This window comes from Lygodium microphyllum, chromosome 3, assembly GCF_053477565.2.
Source record: "Lygodium microphyllum isolate KBCC chromosome 3, Lygodium_microphyllum_v1.1.10, whole genome shotgun sequence".
NCBI classification, from domain to species: domain Eukaryota; kingdom Viridiplantae; phylum Streptophyta; class Polypodiopsida; order Schizaeales; family Lygodiaceae; genus Lygodium; species Lygodium microphyllum.
The window spans coordinates 44,783,958-44,792,941 of NC_141137.1; the positions used below are offsets into that span (position 1 = coordinate 44,783,958).

The window sequence follows — 8,984 nt, forward strand, 5'->3', positions numbered from 1 at the left end:
ATCATTGAGCACACACATTTCTCGCACACACCATTTTGGATATTCATCACAAAGTTAGGAACCTCTGGTTGAGAGTGTAAGGTGGTTGGGTGAGTTAGAGGGTCGTGAAGGACGCCATCAATTGTGAGAAGGGTTGTTCATATTTGGTCAACATCTTGAGGACCATCATTTTCTAGAGTGATTGTGAGATTTTTTGGATGGGTGGAGTGGAGTATATCATATCTTTTTAATGAGAGTTGAGAGGTGAAGATAAGGATTTTTTAATTAATTAAGGAATTTTATTTGCATCTTGCATGACACACAATCACCTCTAGATAGGCTAGGCACAAATATCTCTAGTGCATCCATATTTTTTGTGTGAGCATTGTTTGAATGGTAGCATGTCATGGATTCGATTAATTGCATGCTTTATCAAATCATGTATGGTTGTGCACGGAGTTCCCTTCCAAATCATATTTTTGCTAGGGCACATTGCATGAAAATATAAAATTCCAAGAATGGTTTCACTCCTAGCATTGAGAAGGATGCAGCTTTGTACGATGAGGCTTTGGTTAGGACGAAGCTTCAAGAGCTTCGGGTACGACGCAAGGAAGGTATTGTGTAGGATATGTTGTTCTCCCTCAGGACTGACTTGGTTCGCAACCTTGGCAATATGTGCAACCCAAAGCTGAACATGGGAAGATTTCAGGTTCCTGAAGTTATTCAAGATTACATTGATGAAGTTCGCGATCACCTCAAGGGCAGTAAGAGAGGATGACAAGTCAGTCGCACTTCAAGCAATAGAGTTTTGGAGTTCTATCTGTGATGAAGAGATTGAGCTGCAAGAGTTGTATGGTGGAGAGTATCAAGGGGACTCAGAGGTGTCCTCATCCCAGTTTATTAAGCAAGCACTGCCTGCACTGTCAAGATTGTGGGAGAGAAGGAAGGAGTCTCACTTGTAGCTTTCTTGCTTGCACAATGGGGGAATACACACAAAGGTGGAGGCTGAAAACCGTTTTTTCTCTTCTTAGTTGTGTAAGCCAAAAGAACTCTACTATAAAGAAATAGAAGAACCCTATATATGGGTCTCAAAACCAAACTCAACTAACTAAGATGGCATACTAACTAAGCCACAAACTAGAGTAGATAAGGATAGCTGTCATCTAGCTATTATTCATGGGCGGTGTACCAACCGCATCTACAACTAACAAGTCGGTGACATAAATGCACAACAGTCACCCTGGCATATCACGAGTGGAGCTCGATATCTCAACACTCCCCCTCGAGCTCAATCCCAATTCCTGTACACCAAGCAGGTCTCTGAACTTGCGTAGCTTCTCTGCACCCAATGCCTTCGTAAATATGTTAGCTACGTGATCCTCTGTGCTGACATAAACTAGATCAATAAGACCTAGTAAAACCCTCTCCCACACATAGTGATAATGCACCTCAATGTGCTTTGTTCTAGCATGATAGATTGGGTTATTTGCCAAGTGTATACTGCTCATGTTGTCACAATAAATGACAACTGGCCCATCTGTAGGCTGATGCATATCATAAAGTAGCTTATACAACCAAGCTACCTCACATGCAGCCATTGCTGCACCCCTGTACTCAGCCTCTGTGCTCGACAAGGCAACTGTAGGCTGTTTCTTGCTGCTCCAAGTGACTATAGCACTCCCAAAAGAGAACACATATCTACTGGTAGATCATCTATCAGAAATACTACCAGCCCAATCAGCATCAGTGTATCCATGCAACTGTATCTGAATCCTAGTCTCATAAAGTAGTCCATACTGCAATGTAGACTTGACATACCTGAGTATGCGTCTAGCCGCATCCAAATGCGGTTTCCTTGGAGCCTGCATAAACTGACTTACCAATCCAACAAAATAGTTCAAATCTGGCCTGGTAATAGTCATATAAATCAAACTTCCTAGTATGCGTCTGTACGTAGTAGGGTCTTCCAGAATCTCACCTGCATCTGTGCTGCTGAGCTTCACATTCTGCTCCAAAGGAACTGAAATAGGCTTACAGCTTGTCATCCCATATTTGGACAGCATGTCCAATCCATACTGCCTCTACAAGAGCCGTATCCCACTTGGTGATCTAATCACCTCAATGCCCAAGAAATAACACAGCTCTCCCAAATTCTTCATCTCAAACTTCTGCTTCAATAGCATTTTCACATGAAGGATATCTTCATCACTATCACCTGTCATAATCAAATCATCAGCATAAATGACAAGTAGCATAATACCTTTCTCTGTTTTTCTCACATAAAGTGAGAAATCTGCCTTGGAAATCTGAAAGCCAATAGTAACAAGATACTATCCTATCTTGTCAAACCATGCTCTAGGTGCTTGCTTCAAGCCATACAAGGCTTTCTTCAACCTGCAAACAAACTCAGGATGAACAGCATGCACATAACCTGGTGGCTGCTCTATATAGACCTCTTCTTGTAAATCACCATGCAAGAAGGCATTCTTTACATCCATCTGATGTAAAGACCATCGCTTTAATGCAGCCATAGCAATGACTGCTCTTATGGTTTCCATCCTTGCAACCGGACTGAATGTTTCTTCATAATCAATGCCATATGTTTGTGCATACCCCTTGACTACTAATCTTGCCTTGTATCTATTCACAAAACCATCTGCATTGTGTTTCACCTTATAAACCCACTTACAACCAATTGCATTCTTATCTTTAGGCAAAGGTACCAATTCCCATGTAGCATTTACTTCCAAGGCATCCATTTCTTCATCCATGGCTTTCTCCCATTTTTCTTTTCCCATGGCTTGCTCAAAAGAAGTGGGTTCTAGTTCCTGTATCACTTTGACTATATATGCATAGTGAATGGCTGTAAATCCATCATATTTCAGCCTATCCACAGGATACCTAGCTCTGCTAGACCTGCGCAAAGTAGGTTCACTCCAAGGTGCTCTCAAAACATCCCTGGTCTTCCTTACTCCAAGTGTAACAATAGAAGGAATACCCAACTCATCATCAATGCTCTGTTCTGAGCCACTGGATTCACCATCCACATAAGAGTGACATGCATTCACATCAAACATGGGCTGATCTACCTTCTCTTTTCCTTTTTGTGATACCTGCATACCACTATATGCATTGCTTTGAGAAGATTCTCCTAATCTCAATCTGCCTATCCATGGTGAAGAATATGAATCACTGCTAGAGGACGCTCCAGGTCCACTAATATCTTGTGATTGTTGCTGTGAATTCTGTGCAACATTACCGTTTTGTGCATCTACATTATCAATCACATTTACTGGTTTATACCAGCTACTCATCTCATCAAAAACAACATCTCTGCTCACTGCAAACTTACGAGTAGAAGGGTTATAGCATCTATACCCTTTTTATTGCAGAGAATAACCAATAAAGATACACTTCTCAGCTTTTGGATCCAACTTGGATCTCAACTCATCTGGCACATGAACATAGGCAATGCTGCCAAAAATTTTCAAATGAGAAATATCTGGTTTCCTACCAATATACCTCTCCTCTGGAGTCATCCCATGTATTGCTGCAGTGGGAGTCCTGTTCATTATGTAGACTGCTGTAGCAACTGCTTCAGTCCAGTAAAAATCTGGCAAGTCTTTTTCATTGAGCATGGCACGAGATACCTCTCTAATATGCCTATTTTTCCTTTCTGCAATTCCATTTTGTTGTGGGATATGACTGCATGAATATTGCTGCTTTATGCCATGCTCCTGCAGGAACCTTGCAAACTCATTTGAGAGGTACTCTCCCGCTCCTTTTGACCTTAGGCATTTTATTTGCAGGCCTGTTTCTTTTTCAACCATAGCTTTAAGAGTTTTGAAATGCCCAAAAACTTCACTTTTCTTTTTCATAAAATACACCCAAACTTTTCTGCTATAGTCATCAATAAAAGTGACAAAATAATGACAGCCTCCAAGAGATGCAGCTTTAGTAGTGCACACATCAGAGTGGATTAATTCCAATGACTTCTTACTCTCTTGAACATGTCTAGGAAATGGTTTCCTTGCCTGCTTTCCAAACTGACAGGCTTCACATACCTTATGCATTTCTGCAACCTTAAATTTAGGAAATCCTGCAACAATATTTTGGGCTTGCATTGATTTAAGTCGATGTACATTAACATGACCAATGCGTTTATGCCAGATATCAATATCTGCAACTACACCGCTCCCATGTGCAAATATTGCTGCACTCAATTCAGGCATGTCTGCTTCCAATGTAAACATTCTGCCTTTCTTCTTTCCTTTTGCTATCAAGCGACCTTTATTTTTCATATCCTCAACAAAGCATCCATGAGAATTAAATCTGACCTGCAAGCCCCGCTCAACCATTTGACCAACAGAAACCAGATTCTTAGTGATATTCGGTACATGAAATACGACAAGTATTTCTTTTTCCCATCCTGCGTAGACAAAGGAAATTTTCCAATCTGCACAATAGGATGTGTAGTATCATCACCAGTCTCCACAAATCCTGGTTTTTCCATTTTCCTTGTATTCTACATCCATTCTACATGACCTGTCATGTGGTTTGATGCACCTGAGTCAACATACCACACATTGTTTCTTTCTTCTGCACTTGTCACAGAATTTGTCATGTGCTGCACCATAAACAAATGCTCATTTCTGTCATCACCTTGTCTACTAGAAGATGCATAATTCCCTTGTAATTTTCCATTTATGATGTCATTCAGCTTTTTATAGCAGTATTTAAGCATATGACCCATTTTACCACAGTAGTAGCATTCAACATTGCTGTTTGCATTTTGGCCTCTTTGCCATCCACCATGACCTCTTTGGCTCCCCTTGCCTCTAGAGTTACCATGTCCTCCTCCATAGGACTGGTTTTCTTGAGTTTCTTGCATATTCTGATTTCTACCACGGCCTCCAAATCGGCCTCCTCTACCTCTGCCTCTACCTCTTCCAGCATTTGAGTAGAAGACAGCTTCTTTTGAAGTTCCTCCTGAAGAAGATGCACCACCATTTCTCTGCTCCTCAGAAATTAGAAGAGCAATCAACTCCTCAAATCAGAAAATCTTTCACGAATGGAAATGGATGTTCGGAACTGTGCATAATCCTTTCCTAGACCATTCAAGGTCACAGAAACTAAATCATCATCTTCCACTGGCGACCCAATGGAAGCAAGTGCATCTGCAATCTTCTTCACCTTCATGTGGTAGTCATTGATGCTCATACTTTCTCTTTGCACATTGTGCAACTCTTGCTTGAGCTGCATTTTCCTGGCTTGCGTATTTGTGCTATACATTTTTGACAAAGTATCCCATGCCTCCTTTGGCATACTTGCATCTTGAATATGCACAATCATAGAGTCTGAAATGCTGATAGACAGCCGGTACATAACTTTCCTGGCTCTCTCATGCCATGCTTTAAGTGCCTGCATTTGCTGTTGATTGGGAACATCAGGAAGAACTGGTTCTTTTTCATTTCCTGCAACGAATTCCCAATATCCTTTTCCCATAAGGAAATTTGTCATTCTAAACTTCCATGCTTGAAAGTTGTTCTTGTCAAGCTTTTCAGTGACAATCTGTGAAAGAGAATCAGACTCCATTACAGAACACTGCAAAAAATTCTGCCATTCCAAAGAACACAGCTTCAGCCTCATAAGGGCAAATCTATAGAACTGACGAAAGTGGTATTTGACCACACAGTCAGTTCCTAATGACGATTTTGCATCAACAGGCAACGGGGATGATTCTGTAACTCCCAATGTCTCTGCGCAGAGGCATATGATGCAATTTCTATAGTAACGTTTCACCGACCTGTAGAACAGTGGTCGCACAGCATAAAATAGGGCCTTTTCTTGAGTGCGTGCAAAAAACTTCGGCCTCCAAAAGAGGCCCCAAAATGGCCTCAAATTAAATAAAATAGGGTCACCAAAGGCTAAAGCCCTTTCCCACAGCATATACTGCCCTCTTGCTTCACCGTGAAGGGCGTCTCAACCTGAGACAATTCACTCTTGTACTTTTCGACTGTGCTACTTGCAGAGACTGTGCTACCTTCAGAGACACCGCGAACTTGGTTTGCTTTCTTGAGCTCCTTACCACGAACAAGGCTCTGATACCATCTCAAGATTGTGGGAGAGAAGGAAGGAGTCTCACTTGTAGCTTTCTTGCTTGCACAATGGGGGAATACACACAAAGGTGGAGGTTGAAAACAGTTTTTTCTCTTCTTAGTTGTGTAAGCCAAAAGAACTCTAGTACAAAGAAATAGAAGAACCCTATATATGGGTCTCAAAACCAAACTCAACTAACTAAGGTGGCATACTAACTGAGCCACGAACTAGAGTAGATAAGGATAGCTGTCATCTAGCTATTATTCATAGGCGGTGTACCAATCGCATCTACAGCTAACAAGTCGGTGACATAAATGCACAATAGTCACCCTGGCATATCACGAGTGGAGCTCGATATCTCAACATGCACTTGCTCCCTTGCTTTTGGAAACACTTACTAAGCAAGAAGAGGACCAGTTGTGCAAGATGAAGGAGCTTGGAATCTAGCAATGGCTGGAGGTACATGCTTGGGTTTAGCTGCACGGACTGTAGGGAATGACATAGTGCCGCTGGTGATGCCCTTTGTCCAGGAGAATGTTTCTAAACTTGACTGGAGGTGAAGAGAGGCTGCTAGCTATGCCTTTGGCTTCATTCTGGAAGGCCGTTCAGTGGATACCCTGGTACCGCTTGTCAATGCTGCAATGAGTTTCCTTTTGAATGCACTGAAGGATGACAATAAACATGTGAAAGATACAACTTCTTGGTCTCTTAGTAGAATCTTTGAATTTTTACATGATCCCAGTGTGGAGGCACCTCTGGTTTCAGCCTCTAATCTTCCTGTTATTTTGATAGTGCTATTGGAGAGCATCAAAGATGCTCCAAATGTGGCTGAAAAAGTATGTGGTGCAATATACTTCCTTGCACAAGGCTATGAGGATGTTGGTGGGACTTCTTCTCCTCTCTCCCCTTTCTTCCAAAGCATTGTTCAAGCGCTGTTGGCTACAACCGATAAAGAAGATGCAGATGAGTCTCGACTTCCGATTTCTGCCTACGAGACATTGAATGAGGTAGTAAGATGTTCAACCAATGAGACAGCTCCCATTGTCATGCACCTCATACCAGTCATCATGCAAAAGCTTGGTCAGACCTTGGAGATGCCTATCCTGTCCTTGGAGGATCATGAGAAGTAGAATGAGCTCCAAGCTCTTCTGTGTGGTGTGCTGCAAGTGATCATTCAAAAGCTTGGACATTCAGAAGCAACCAAAGTAGGAATAGTCCAATATGCAGATCAAATGATGGGTCTGTTCTTAAGGGTTTTGGACTGCAGAAGTGCTACGGTGCATGAGGAGGCCATGCTGGCAGTTGGAGCTTTGGCATATGCTACAGGTGCTGATTTTGGAAAGTATATGCTAGCATTCTATAAGTACCTAGAGATGGGATCGAGTTGCCTATGTTCGAAGACGAAGAACCTTCTTCACCCTCACCTTGATCTAAATCTCATCTGTGAGGAAGAACGTCTCGATATGGAGACAGGGAGTCAAAACAAAGATAAAAAGACGAGGGGTAGCTTGTGTTGAAAGAGGAGTAGGAAGCTGGCTCTAGGATCTGATAGGAGAGTCCGAACATGAATTTCCAAGAGTGGAGGAATCTGAAGCAACCTGAGGGTGACATGTTCACTACTAAGAGGAGATCTGCTAAGAAGACGGTGAAGAGATTAACAGAAACAAAAGCAGACCATTTAGCAAGGATAGAGTTAACTTAACGCATCAAGTAAAAAGCCTTAAAGGCTTAAAAGTTTCCTAAGCTTTAATATCTTAGCTGTCAAGAATAATAAATTACCTTAAGTTTGAAAGTCATAAAAAGCCTAAGGCTTTTTGGGAAAGCAAAAGCATGTCCAACGTAAGGGAGGATGTAAAAAACTATAAAAGGAGAGGTGAGTAGAGAGCTAGGGGCCCTTCCCTTATATCTTCTTGTCATCTTGAGAGAGATGTGAGAGGAGGGTCACATGCAAGAGAATTTTTTTGGAGGTGCTATTGTTGAAGTGGAGGAAGATAGACTTTGTGGTGTAAATCTTTCGATCAAGGCTATTAAGGTATGAGAATATAGTTTACTTGGTTGTTGTCAAGATTTTGATACTTTCATTGTGAGTTGTCTTGCGTGGTTCGTGGTGTTTCATAGAATATTTTAATTTTCAAAGTTGTGTTGTGCATTCGATAAAGTCAATTACCCTAACTGGCACTCCTTAATATCTCTTTATCGGGTTATGAGTGAGGCTTGTTCTCGATCATCGCTCGCGTAACACCGGCAAAAATCGTGTCACGCTCGGCCCGTCCGAGTGCTGCGATGCTAGGCCAAATCCCAGAATCGGCCCTTGAACCACTCGGCCATTCTATCCTTTAGTATTCAGCCCTCAACCAACTACACTCGGACACCTTTCACTCAGCCCGTCTGAGCGAAGTATTGGGACAAACTTTGAAATTCAGCCCTCGGCCCTGCCAACTCCGCCCAACCCCACTCGGACAAGTTGACATTTGGCCAACTAAATTCACCATTCGGCCCTTAGCCCACTTGACTCGGTCCATCTGACTCAACCCTCAAAGAACCACACTCGGATTGGCCGAATTTGACATTTCGGACTAGTTGCATTCGACTCTTTTTCATTTGGCCCCTGCAATTCCGACCTATTGGGCCGAATTTGGATTTTTCCAAATTTTAACTTGTAGACCCTGAAATTGACCAAGAGACCATATAGAGCCAAAACCACATCATAGATCTATCATTGGGCTGAAATCTAGAGCAAGTAGTTCAAAACTTGGCTATAAACGGTCCTTCATATTGCGCATTGTCAAGATTGTGGGAGAGAAGGAAGGAGTCTCACTCGTAGCTTTCTTGCTTGTACAATGGGGGAATACACACAGAGGTGGAGGCTGCAAATAGTTTTTTCTCTTCTTAGTTGTGTAAGCCAA

At 42.1% G+C, this 8,984-nt stretch overlaps 1 pseudogene; it reads left to right on the forward strand.

Annotated features, from left to right (window-relative positions):
* The first annotated feature begins 539 nt into the window (after positions 1 to 539).
* On the forward strand, positions 540 to 7,595 carry LOC148038282 (importin subunit beta-1-like; annotated as a pseudogene).
* Positions 7,596 to 8,984: the final 1,389 nt, after the last annotated feature.